This window comes from Cebus imitator, unplaced genomic scaffold (assembly GCF_001604975.1).
Source record: "Cebus imitator isolate Cc_AM_T3 unplaced genomic scaffold, Cebus_imitator-1.0 Scaffold293, whole genome shotgun sequence".
In the NCBI taxonomy this organism is placed as follows: domain Eukaryota; kingdom Metazoa; phylum Chordata; class Mammalia; order Primates; family Cebidae; genus Cebus; species Cebus imitator.
The window spans coordinates 784,001-798,808 of record NW_016107608.1 but is presented as its reverse complement, the minus strand read 5'-3'; positions in this window follow the sequence as shown (position 1 = coordinate 798,808).

Genomic DNA, 14,808 nt, shown 5'->3' with positions numbered 1-14,808 from the left:
CAGCTTTGATAACTGAAACAGAAGAAGTATTGATTGCTTGTGGACTGAAATCTCATCAATGAAGAGCTGTGATTTGAAATAAAGATGTCAGGTTTCACAGATCATGCTCTTCACCGCTATGATGAACTAGCTCTCAATGCATAGAAAACATACAGACGTACATGTATGTATTTTTAAAGGAAAGTTGTTCATTTTGAAATTTTTTTCTGTAGAAATACCATATCATTTTAGTTGTCAACAGTAGTGCATTTGACTGTCCATTTCATTTTACCCCTTTAACATTGTGTAGTATGTATGTGTTTTACTTAATCTTTGTCAAATTTGGAGGTAAAAATTTATTAATGATTGTAGTTATATATTTTTGGGTTTTTACAATTATGAACAATTTCCTCATTTTTACTAGTTATTTATAGCATAGTTATTTAAAGAAAAACTATGATGGATTGTGTATTCTTTTCATTGCCCACTTTATCTTTTCTGTTTTTTTAAATTATACTTTAAGGTCTGGGGTACATGTGCAGATCTTGCAGGATTGTTACATAGGTACACACATGCCATGGTGGTTTGCTGCCTCCACCCCCCCCATGACCTACATTAGATATTTCTCCTACCGTTATCCCTCCCTTAGCCCCCCACCCCTCAACAGACCCTAGTGCATGATGTTATCCTACCTGTGTCCATGTGTTCTCATGGTTCAACATCCACTTATGAGTGAGATCATGCAGTGTTTGGTTTTCTGTTCTTGTGTCAGTTTGCTGAGAATGATGGTTTCCAGATTCATCCATGTCCCTGCAAAGGACATGAATTCACCCTTTATTATGGCTGCATAGTACTCCATGGTGTATATGTGCCACATTTTCTTTATCAAGTCTATCATTGATGGGCATTTGGGTTGGTTCCAAGTCTTTGCTATTGTAAACAGTGCTGCAATGAACTCACCTGTGCCTGTGCCTTTATAATAGAATGATTTATAATCCTTTGGGTATATACTCAGTAATGGGATTGCTGGGTCAAATGTTACAGTAATCAAAACAGCATGGTACTGGTACCAAAACAGAGATATAGAACTATGGAACTAAACAGAGGCTTTGGAAGTAATGCCACACATCTACAGCTATCTGATCTTTGACAAACCTGACAAAAACAAGCAATGGGGAAAGTGTTCCCTGTTTAATAAATGGTGTTGAGAAAACTGACTAGCAATGTGCAAAAAACTGAAACTGGACCACTTCCTGACACCTTACACAAAAAATAACTCCAGATGGATTAAAGAATTAAACATAAAACCTAACACCATAAAAACTCTAGAAGGAAACCTAGGCAATACCATTCAGGACATAGGCATAGGCAAGGACTTCATGACTAAAACACCAAAAGCAATAGCAACAAACGCCAAAATAGACAAATGGGATCTAATTAAACTCCAGAGCTTCTGCACAGCAAAAGAAACAATCATTACAGTGAACCTGCAACCAACAGAATGGGAAAAATTTTTTGCGAGCGACCCATCTGACAAAAAGCTTATATCCGAAATCTACAAAGATCTAAAACAAATTTACAAGGAAAAAACAACCCCATCAAAAAGTGGGTTAAGGATATGAACAGGCACTTTTCAAAAGAAGACATTTATGCGGCCAACAAACATATGAAAAAACGTTCATCATCACTGGTCATTAGAGAAATGCAAATCAAAACTACATTGAGATACCATCTCATGCCAATTAAAGTGGTGATCATTAAAAAATCTGGAGACAACAGATTCTGGAGAGGGTGTGGAGAAATTGGAACACTTTTACACTGTTGGTGGGAATGTAAATTAGTTTAACCATTATGGAAGACTGTGTGACAATTCCTCAAGGATCTAGAAATAAAAATATCTTTTCATTTTATATACATCTTTTATGCAGAGGTTTATGCTTAAAAATCGATTTAAATTCAGCTTAACAAAAATTCTTACTGTTTTATTTATTTTTTTTAAACTTTACATGTCACCATCTTTTAGATTATAAAGTACATAACTTTTTAATCTTTTTGGCAATATTTAGTTTTTTCTGTTTGTAAATATAATACATACAGAATTCAGTGAATTAAAAAATGTAAATAACAGTAGCATCTACTCTAAAAATCTTAGTATTTTTATTGCCTAGGTATTTATACATAAATGTACATGCATATTTAGAAAAATTATTGTTCTACTCCATAGAGTTTAATTTTTTTGCATTTTAAATTACAATTATATTATGATTAAGTACAATGTCTTATTTTTAGGCAGTTCTGAAAATGTGATATCCGAGGCTCTATTCATAGAGAAATAATGTTTTATTTATCTTCTATCTTTAACATTAAGTTTATTTGCCATGTATGTGATAATAAATAACACAACACTGAACATATTAGATTTTCAATACTTTGAAGACATTTATGCTAAGATTATGTCCATTGGATGAGTTTGTAGCAGTGCTAGAACTAAAGTATTAATATTTCTAAAATATTTGTACATATTGTCATGTTGGTCTTCAACTTTGTTGAAGTATATTTCTAAACATCTTTTTTAAGGGTATATGTGGAAGACAAGAAATTGTGTATGCATGTGTGCACTGTGTGCAACAAAAAAATTATAAAAGCTTTGTTCATTTTTAGAAGATTGAATATGTTTAAAAATATTCTTACCATTAGTATACATTTTTTAAATGGCTTCTTATATAATCATACATGTAATTGAGACATTTAAATTATGGACATGTAGGAACTACTTATATATTGTCTATATTTAAAATTATATAAGTATGTGAAATCATATTATACTATAATATATATTCATGGTATTTCCAAATCCTTGCTTCTAAATGTTGACATTGCTTAGGTAGCTTCTACTATGTCCAACACTAGTAATCATTAAGTGAACCTTAGTAAATTAATTTCTGTTATAAAAGATCTCAATATGGACAAGTAAATGGGATGATCTTCAGGGAAACATTTATTTCAATTAAGGATATAAAAAGGTATTTCACTTTGCAGTGCATAATATTATAAAAATAAATGATATACTGTTGAAACAGTTATATTAAAATTGAGAATTAATAAACCTTGTATAGCTTCCAAATAGAAAGATGTAATTGGACCATTTTCTTCTTAATATATAGGGTCTTACAAATAAAATGGGAAGTGATTTTTTAACCAGTATTAAATTGATAAAATAAGTATTTCTGTAAATAACACTATGTTTGGTGCTTTCTAAATGCCTATGATTTTTATTCAAATTAAAACGTATTTTAATTAATTATAGAACAGAAAAAAAGAATGCATTTCTTCATTGAATATGGAAAATATTGGAGAAAAGAAGAGAGTACTACATTGATACCTTAGTAGAATTATTGCAATAAATTAAAAATAGTTTCCATCCAGAAAATAAAGTGCAATATTTTCCTTGGACTAAAAGAAAGTCAATTATTTGCCAGGTGTGGTAGCTCATGCCTGTAGTCCCAGCACTTTGAGAGGCTGAGGTGGGCAGATCAAGAGGTCAAGAGTTCAAGACCAGCCTAACCAACATGGTGAAACCCCGTGTCTACTAAGAATACAAAAATTGGCCCAGCATGGTGGCAGCTGCCTGTAATCCCAGCTACTTGGGAAGCTGAGGCAGTAGAATTGCTTGAACCCGGGAGGTAGAGTTCACAGTGAGCTGAGATCATACCACTGCACTCCAGCCTGGGCCACAGAGCAAGTCTCCATGTCTCAGGAAAAAAAAAAAAAAAAAAAAGAAAGTTAATTATTTGACTAATAACAATGATATATGAGTTATAACCAGCATCCTTAAATGTGATATTTGGGGTTCATTTTTTATTATAGAAGTATATGAATTACTACCTTAGGTTGAAGAGGTTATAGTATAAGGTAGCAAATTAGAGGCGATGTAAGTGAAGAGTGAAAGTGTGACAGAGGCTCTCCGATATGCAGTGTGCTTCCTGTGTTTGGATCAATTACATGCATATTCAGTAAATAATGACAAGGTCCTCTGTAAAATGATTTAGGTCACATGTTTTAAGGGCTTCTTATTATTTATCTAACAATTTATCAGTTTACTGATTACCTAATGAAGTCAGTCTCAGCCGTAATTTTTAGTGTTTCTGAGGTCTTCCTATACACTTGGCACTTTTTAGCACATTCCAGGGTGACCAGAACATATAGATTCCACTTAGTATGGACACACCTTCTCTTACTTGTGTGATTTCTATGGCATCCTAGAAAAATTATTGCACTTTACTTTGATTTGTGCTGGTGTTCTGACTTGTCTAATTACCAACAGGTTAAACAACTTCTCAGAGTTTCTGTATTGTGAAATCAAGTAAGTCCGAGCCTTTGTCATACTGTGTTATGGATGCTATAACAAGTACCATAAACTGGGCAGCTTATAAGCCAGAAATGTATTTCTCACAGATCTGAAGGCTAGGGAAATTCAAGATCTATCAGGGCACTGATTCAGTGTCTGGTGTGGGCCCATTTCCTGCTTCATAGATGGAGCCTTCTTACTGTGTCCTACTACGGTAAAAGCAGTGAATCAGCTCCTTTGGGTTTATTTTATAAGGGCATATAAAGGCACTAATACCATTTACCAGGGACCCACCGACATGATCTAACCACCTTCCAAAGGCTCCACCTCCCAACACCATCATGTTGGTGATTAACTTTCAACACAAAAATTTGGGGTAGCACAAACTTTCAGACAGTAGCACCCACAGTTGTGTTGTAAAGATAGATTGTCCTCCTGATAATTAGACAAGTCAGAACACAAACACAAATCAAAGTCTAATAACTTTTCTAGGATGTCATAGCAATCACATGGGTAAGAGATGTGTCTATGCTAAGAAGAATCTGTATGTTCTACTCACGTTGGAATCATGTATACAACTATTGTATTGTGAAATTTTACATTTTTTCTTTAAAAATAATAAATCCAAATAGTGATATACATATGGAAATAAAGGCCATATAGGAAGACATATTTAATTTTCAGGTCAGGTGTGGTGGTTCATGCCTGTTGTCCCTGGTACTCAGGGGTTTGATGTGGGAGGATTGCTTGAGCCAGGGAGGTTGAGGCTGCAGGGAGCTGTGATAGAGCCACTGCACTGCACCTCAAGTCACAGAGGAAGACCTTGTCTCGAAGAAAAAAAAAATGTCAGTGAATAGTTATAATTGTTATATTCATGCTTTGAGCTCCTGCTGGGATGCAATATAAGAATTAGGGTGTTCAAAGAGAGTATATACCATAGTCTTTGAAAAGTTTACAAAGCCTGGGACATTAAATCCTACCTTACGTATAGAATAAAAAAGAATATAAGAACGGCAGGGGATTGGTGACAAATATAATAGCTGAAAAATTACTGTGCAACAAATATTTTAAAGCTGCTGTCCTGTCCTGAAAAAACAGTAGGTAAACTGTCATGACTTTTCTACAACTGTACATTGACGTTATTAAGAGTATTTAAAAAAATAATTATGACATCAATTTAAAAAATACAAAAAGAAGAAAATGGGATTAAAAAGGTCATAAATTAAGATTTGAAATCTCTTAAAGGAGTAACTTCCATTGAAATTTATCTCTGCCTTTTAAGTAAGGTACATGGAATAACAAAATTAAACCATCAAATAACTCAAGCTTCCTAAATTATTACAGTATGTCATGTAAAGCCTACCTGAAAAAAGTATAAATAACATTAGGAAATTTGAAGGGTAAATAAACAACAAGTTATGATGCCTACATAGGGTGATAGAAGCCAAAATATGTTGGCAACCTCAATGATTTGTAACACAAGGATATTAAGAGATAATTTTCTCTCTGTGAGGTTAGGCCGCTCTGAGAAAAGCGCCCTTTCCAAAGGTCAGCAACTCCCAGGAAGATGGATTACATATAGGTAGAACAATCTGGCAGTTTTTATGTTCAAATTTCTGCTAACACGAATAAGATTATCTCTGCCCTTTTGCTCCATTTCCAAATAGTTTGAGAGATCTTATTTTTTAAAAAGTACTTGTCATTCCTTGTATGCAAAGAATATTTTCTTTTCTATTGTTAGATAATAGGTGAACATATTTTATAAGAAGTATTTGTTAGATAAATGCCACTTTGGAGACAAAAATAGCATTGGAGGATAAAGAGCATCTTTTAGTTTGACTTTTGTTACGTTCCAGTTGAGCACAGGCACAATAGCTACATTAATATTTTGTTGTGTTCATACTTGTATAAATTACCTCAAAATCATCAGCCCCTTTTGAATAAAAAAGGCAATGTATCATTGGTGTTTTATTTCTCTACGTGTTCACCTACTATGTGGGCATCACATGACTGCTGACCTTACTATTTCTTTCTCTGATTGTGTAAGCTCTTTGGCTTATGGAATACATAGCAATATGTCACTTGCAAAAATGAATGAAAGCTGAAGTGATGATGATTCCCCCTCATGCAAAGGTTTGCTTTAAATAAAATCATTAGAAAATACTATTAGTTGTCAAAGGAGACCAGGTACAACCTTATTTAATTTCTATGTGGAGACTTAGAATGGAGAGAATATTTATTGTGGGATACAGAAGAATGTGAGGAGAAAAATATCTTTTACAGGACACACATGATGGTGTTGTGCATAAAATCATAAAATAGAATGGAGAATAGAAAAAGGTCGTTCTTAACTTGCTACAAGTCGAATTTTAAGAATTTAAAAAGATTATGCTAATTTATCCATTAAGGGATAAAGTATATTCTTAATCATTTAAGATAGTATTGAAATTAATAATGAAGGTACTAACAACTTAGGTAAAAATTATTCTTAATTCTAATTTTGAGGTTATATATTTAACAAATTGTGAAAAGCAAATTCTGTCCACATACCTGTGTGTTTCTTTGATATCTCTAAAGCAAAATCAGTTTTAAACTCTAATTTTCTAATAGCACTTTTTCAGTAATTAAAAATTAACAATAACTTAATTTTTAAACCTTTTATCACTCTATATAGGGAAATAGTACAATATGAATTAATGTATTGTATTTTTAAAAAGATAACTTTTCTCACTAAAGTAATACCTATACTAGAACAAAAAAAAATAAAAACTTCAGTCACAAACTCATTACCTAGAAACTGGTATTGTTAACATCTTACGTTACATAACCTAATCTAAGCTTTATATATCTAGATTGAAAATGGAGTCATATAGCAAATTTTTGTAGTAATAAACTTTTTTCCACTGATTTTTTAAATGGTAATTATATTCTATTTGCCATCACGTATTTAACCCATACTGTTACTTTTGGCAACTTTGGTAATTTCTAAATCTGGATTTTTATAATCAACACTGTTTTAGCAACGTCTTTTCTGTAACCCTTTGTAAAGCCTTTGGGAGACTGCCCATTTGGCCTTATAGGAACTTGTCAGGAACTTGTGCGACACAGTTAAATCAGCTCATGCAAGTAGTTTCTCCCTTATTTGCATTAATAGTCATAGTGAGGAAGGTTTTGTTTCAATTTTGCTTTGTTGATATTGAAATCTGGATAATTTATATATGCTTATTGGACTTCTGAAAGACAAATTTCTTGTTCAAGTTATTTGTGTGTGTTTCTATTGGCATATTCATTATTATCTAACAAATGTGTAGGTGTCTTATATACGCTTTAGTCAATATCTGCTTCTACAAAATTTCTCATTCTGAGCTTTGTCAGATAATATTGAAGTAATAAGATTTGTATTCTTTAATAATCAGTTGTATAATTGACTAATTTAAATGCTATATGAAAACTATTTTATAGATGTGTTAATATTAACCCAAAATACTTTAATGATTATCTGTACCATATAACTTATTACATAACAAAATAACAAAATAAATTACAGAATATAAATGCTAGAAATAGAAGATTTTGGGGTCTTTGTTAAATACCTTTAAAACTGATTGTATATAGAATGTGAAATTATACTAATAAAATAAAATTTAAATTGTAATTCATGAATACCATGCTATACGCAGAAGTATAAACTGACAAAATTCAAGTTTTTGTGGCCTCGTATTTTGTGTAGAAAATAATCTTTGTGACATAGTGGGCCATAACCTTGCAGTGTTTCAATGATAAGGAGGGAATGGTGATGAAAGAGCATGATATTTGATAGTATTAATGACTAATGTAATAGAAAATTGATTTCCTAATTCCTTTCCCTTTACACAGTGTCTTTTCCCTTAAATTGAAAGGGAATCAATATTTGAATATCTGAGTATAGTACAGACAGCCAAGTGCAGGGAAAATATCATTCAATTAGCAATTAGGAGATCTAATTTCTTAACATAATTGTGCCCCAATGAGTTTGTATGACCTTGGAGAAATCATTTGGCCTTTCCAAGGTTCGCTTTCATTATCCACAAAAGTAAATAGTATCTAAGGTTCAGGATTGGATTTATGCAACTCAATTTTAAAATAAATTTAAATAAAAAACAAAGGTCTAAATTCACTGAATATCCTTTGATGATGTTTTCCAAATTCCTCTACAGGAGACCATTTCCTTTTTCTATTAACTAATGCTTTGTGGTAGATTAATATATGTAGGCATTATGATTGTGGAATTATCACAAAACTCTAGGTAAGTATTGCTATTATTTCATTTTATAAACTTAGAACTTAATTTGAAAGGAGGTTAAAATGTGTCTTGGTTCACAGAGATATTGAGCAAGCTAGGCTTCAAAGTCTAGCAGTCTGATTTCGTAACCTGGGAATATAATCATTACCCACACTTCCTTAAATGTGTATTTCTGACTAAAGAAACTTGGAAAACACTGGCTTTGACAGAGTAAAATCAGTTGAACACAAGACACTTCAGAATATTTAATGTTTGTTTTGAATATCCAAGAGAAACTCATACGCAGAGCTGCTAACACTTATTTTAACCACTAAATCTCTGCTAAAAGAAATTCTTAACATGCCAAAGGTGCTAAAGTTCTGCAAACCACTTTCGGAAAATACTAACTCTTGAGTCTTAGCAGACATTCCAGTGGAATTTGTACTCAGGAAGATCTGCATGGTAACAGTATTGGCTAATTTCTTAAGTAATTTAAAAACCAATAAATCATAAACAACACTGTTTATGATATTTGTTTTTTCATATTTTAAATCCTATTTTCTACATTTTCCTTCTTTAGCACATCTTAATTTAAGAAAGTTTATCAGTTCTTCAATGATGTGTTTAATAAGAGAAAGCTGGTTTCAAGGCGGGAAGAGGTTTGGGAAGGTGGATATTTTTACCCTAAGGACATTCTTTCTCATAAGTTTTTCTTAGGACATTTCTGTTGTGGTAGACATTGTTTACTATTGCTTAGTAGCTCTGAAATTCAAATATATTCATTGTTTGGAAAAGATTTTCTATATTGTAAAGGGAGAAAAATAGATATAATTCATACTTTTATTATGTGAATCTCTAAATATTTCATTTTATAAAATAACCAAACCATAATAAAACGAAACCACAAATATTTCAAATCAAACACCTTATTATATTTAATCTTCTGAGGTTTTCTAAATATGTCTTTACATGAAAATGATCTACAAAAAAGTCGCAACATCAAAAACAATATGTATTCAGTGATACTTTCGATAATGGATACGGACTAGACAAGTATTCAATATAATTGATACTGTTTATTTTTTCTCCTGATATAATACTTAAAACTTTACAAAATATCCCAAAATTGTAACAGAACAGCAAAATACAGTTGATCCTTATAATTTTCAGATTATGTATATGTAAATTTGCCTGCTCACCAAAATGTATTTGAACCTCTAAAAGTGACATTCATGGTGATTTGCAGTCATTTCCAGACATATGTGGAACTGATTAAAAAAGTCACCCAACTCAAATGTTCCCAGTTCACATCGAATGATACAGTGTTCTGTCTTCTTATTCAACTTTCGAAATGTGATAGAGTTTCCTTTTCACAATCTGCGTAGTATCACATCTTTCGCATTTTTTGTGCCTTTTGTTGGTAAATTTTCCATTTTAAATGATCTTTCAAGTAAAGCTGATGTGGTGTCTGGTGTTTCTAAGTTCAAAAAAGATGTGATATGCCTTATGGAGAATATACTTGTGTCACATAAGCATTGTTCAGACATGAATTATAGTTCTGCTGGCTATGAGTTCAATGTTAATGAAACAACAATGCCTTAAATTCAGAAAAGGAAGAGGAAATTCATGGATCTGTATGTAAGACTGCTCCAGAAAGTGTCAAAGTAACACCACAGTACATGAAAGATGGAAAAGCAGCTACATTTGTGGATTCATGAGACAACAACTGATCTTTAAAAAAGTATAGTGGACAGAATTGTCGGGAGGCTGAAAAGCAAAGAAATTTACTGTCATGTTAAACACTCTGGCTAGTACGGACTCCCTTCCATGTTTCAAAAGGCGATATGGCATGAAAAATGTTAACTCGCAGGTGAGGTAGGTTCTGCAGATCAAGAGGATGTGGGAGAATTTTTAAAATACCTATGAAAGGTATACAGAGAAAGAGCTCTATAAAAGAGCAAATTTTCAATGCTGATGGCTGACTTGTTGTACAGGGACACTTGGCAAAGGAATCTACACAGTACAAATGGTGTTTTACTTTATCAAAATGTGCCTAGTGTCTCTAAAGATCCCAGCCCTGTGTTTCCCTTAAGAGCAGTAGTTCAGTATTTGCTGATTCAATGCATGTGGTGACCTAAAGAATCTAAATATGGTCAGGTGCGATGGCTCATGCCTGTAATCCCAGCATTTTGGGATGCTGAGGTGGGCAGATCACCTGAGGTCAGGAGTTAGAGACCAGCCTGGCCAACATGGGGAAACCCATCTCTACTACAACTACAAAAATTTACTTGGGCATGGTGGTGCACCTGTAATCCCAGCTACTTGGAGGCTGAGGCTGGAGAATCACTTGAGCCTGGGAGGTGGAGGCTGCAGTGAGCCGAGATCACACCATTGCACTCCAGCTGGACAACAAGAGCGAAACTCCATCTCAAAGAAAAAAAAGAATATGAACACTGTGAATATTAAAGATTTGCTGTATGTACTCGAGATGTGGTTTCCAGATAAGCCCCATGGCTACCATCTAAAACTTACAGAAAGAGGTGTTCATATAAAATCTGCAGTAGTTTTTCTTGAAGCCACACCAACATTACTGCTGTGGGAACTTATTTTTTTAAAGAGACATTTAGTATGATGGAGAAAAATTGTTTCCATTCAAACTACAAAAAACTACTCAGGCATGGTGGCACACCTGCAATCCCAGCTACTTGGAGAGACATTAGAATGATGCAGAAAAATTGTTTCTATTCTACAATGACTTCCTTACTGTAAGGGTGGAGGAGCCAAGGTACAATTTTGATGGCACCCTTGGTGTGAAAATTAACGTTTCTGAAGCAATATTGGTGAAGGAAGGCTCTAAATCCCCAAACATGGATTATTGGAGAGAAGATATTAATGACGAAGGTGCTAGAGTAGAAGAATATGAGAAGACAAACCTTGAGCATGAATAAGCTGATTTTATTTCTTTTAAATATATATTCAGAAGTGGGATTCCTGGATCTTATTTTTATTCTATTTGTAATTTTTCCAGGAGCTTCCATACTGTTTTCCAAAATGATTGTGCCAATTTACTTTTACATGAACAAAGTATATGGGTTTTCTTTTCACAACATCCTAATTAATGCTTATTATCTTTAGACTTTTTGACAATAACCATCCTAACAAATATGAGGCCATATCTCACTGTGGTTTTGATTTGCATTTCCCTGATAATTAGCAATGTTGAGCACCTTTTGATATACCTGTGGCCATTTATATGTCTTCTTTGAAAAAAAAAATATTGATTTAAGTCTCTACTCCTTTGCTGTCTTTAAATTATTTGCCTTTTTTGCTATCAAGCTGTATGAGTTCCTTATATATTGGATATTAACCCCTTATGAAATCACTATCTTGAGATACCGGCACTCTGATGTTCAGTGCAGTATTTACAATAGTCAAGATGTGGAAACAACTTAAACAATCATCAAAGGATAAATGGAATATTATTTAGTTTTAAAAACATGAAAATCCTGCCATTTGCAAGAACAGAGATTTATCTGGATGACATTATGCTAAGTGAAATAAATCAGGCACAGAAATACAAATATTGCATGATCTCACTTACATGTGGCATCTAAAAATATTTAAAGCATTAGAAACAGAGTAGAAGGAAGATTACCAGGGATCAGGGTGGGTAGAGAGGGTAAGGAAAATGTAGTGATGTTGATCAAAGTGTATAAACTTAAAATTATAAAATTAGTAAGTGATGAAGATCTAATAAAGAGCATGCTGACTATAGTTAAAATGTGTGCTTGACATTTGTTAAGAGAGTAGATCTTAAGTATTCTCACAATACACACACATACAGTAATGATGCGAAGTGATGCATATGGTAATTACCTTGATTATGTTAATCATTTCACAATATGTATGTCAGAACACTGTGTTATATACTCTGAATACATATAATTTTAATTTTTCAATTAAACCTCAATAAACCTGAACACTACCTGAAAAATACTACCTGAAAATCACTGAGTATACTTGTACAATTTAGAAGAAGCTAAGTTTATTTTTTATGTGAATATCCAGGAAAGTTTAAGTAATTCTCATTGATATGATGAAATCAATAATTTTAGTGAGTGCACAGTTTAGCAAGCCTTGTAAAATCTAGGATTATAGCAAAATAAAACTTATGAGATTTTATGTGGGAGATAGGCTGTTACATATAATTTAGTTTGGAACATGCAAACATTAAGAATGAACAGTTATTTGGAAAAGCAGATTTGTAGTTCAAGAGAAAAGGGTATAGATTTAGATACATATAGAGTTATATAGAGAGCTATAGAGAAATATATATATTGATACATATACACACATCATATATATGTTTATATATTGTCTGTCTATATACTTATATAAACCACAATATACAGACTTGGTAGCTAACACATATGAATTGTTTAGCACAAAAGTGATGAATAATGAAAATCTCTAAGGCAAAAATGCATGAGGAATCAGCATCCGCGACAGAACACACACACATACACACATATATCTTCACATGCTTACTTCTAGGGAATTTGTGGAAGAAAATAAATGAGCAAAATAAAAGATCTGGTTAAAGCTTTGATGAATGTAAGGTGGAATATAATAATATCACCATTTCAACTGGTGTCAAAAACTATTAATGTGATTTTCACGTTTGAGGGAAGGAACAATATTAAACAAGGTGTGTTATATTCAAGTCCTTCTCTTTTTCTGAGTTAAAATTCTTTTAGATTCCACATATAAGTGAGATCATGCAATATTTATCTTTCTGTGTCCTACTTATTTTTACTTAGCATAATGTTCTTTAGATACTTCTATTTTGTACATCACAAAAATAAAATTTTAGGGACATCATGTAGAACACATTTGACTCAGGGGAGAGGAGAGGGCTGATAGAAAAACACTGATTTAAGCCAAACAAACCTTCCCCAAGTCTCCAGGGCATAAAATCTTGTACTTTTCAAAAGAGTTTCACAGTGCTTAGTGCTTAGTAAGTACTTAACAGATTGCATTTATATAAAATATTTTCTTTAGTCTCTATTTAAAATTAAGCTATCTGGCCTGAACAATATCATTGCCCCTATTAACAGATGAAAAACTGAGAGTCAGTGACATTCAGTAAACTGTATCAGGATGCGCAATGCAGAGTCAGGATGTGAATGCGGGCATGCTGGTTCAAATTCTTGTCATGAGCTTCAACTCTGCTGTATTGCCTTCTCATGCAAGCCAGGGAGCTGGTTTTTCAACCTCCTACCATCAAGAATCATTTATTTTTATTTATTGTAACTAGGATATATTGGCTTGTGAACATTAAATTTTCTGATTTGCATATGTAAAAATATATAAATACAAAACAATGCTTGTTTATTACATTCTCATTATAAAAATGTGTTTTGACATGATTGTGTTTTTTCAAAAAATCTGTTTTTAAAGAGCTTATTTTCTATTGCATCATAAATATAGCATTCATTTGAATGGCATTCATATTGCAATTCAAAAATATTGAATGTATATTGTTATGTGTGTGGCATCTTACCACTCTCATTGTAAGTTATAATAATTCATTCACCTATTTAAAATTTACATGAATGTAAATACATTTAAAATTCTCATTTGATATTTGCAGAGTAAACATTACTAGCGTAGGACACTTTGTAAAAGTTCACATTTTAAGCAACCATAAAGTATTAAATAAAAGTGAAAATTGTTAGAAGTCAGAAAAATTGGGAGTATTTTGGATCTCTGTATAGGTGCCTGACTCATGTCTTCTATAATTACAATCATTGTTCAAATATAATTGTGTTCTTATCCACTTGTGAGTGTGTTATTCATCCAGATTACCCATCTCTTGTATCTTAACTCCCTTAAATATTCAGGCAGTGAGGTAGATTTGCATTGTCAATTTAGCTACGGTGGAACTACCGTTCCCACAATTCCCCTCCTTTTAAATTTCCAATTATTGTGAGGCACAAGCAATTTTTTTTTTCCATAGGAGAATTAGATGGCAGAGCAGGTGGAAATCCCTCTTTTACACAGAAGATCATTGGTGCAGGCTTATTGTGTTGGTGCAGGGTAGCAGCCAGGACTGCAGTTCCTCCTTCTCTGGCTGAACCTTTGTCTTCTCCCTCACTGACTCCATGGCTAGGTGCATATTTAGCTCATAATTGAAAGGCACTGACCTTTCATACAGATC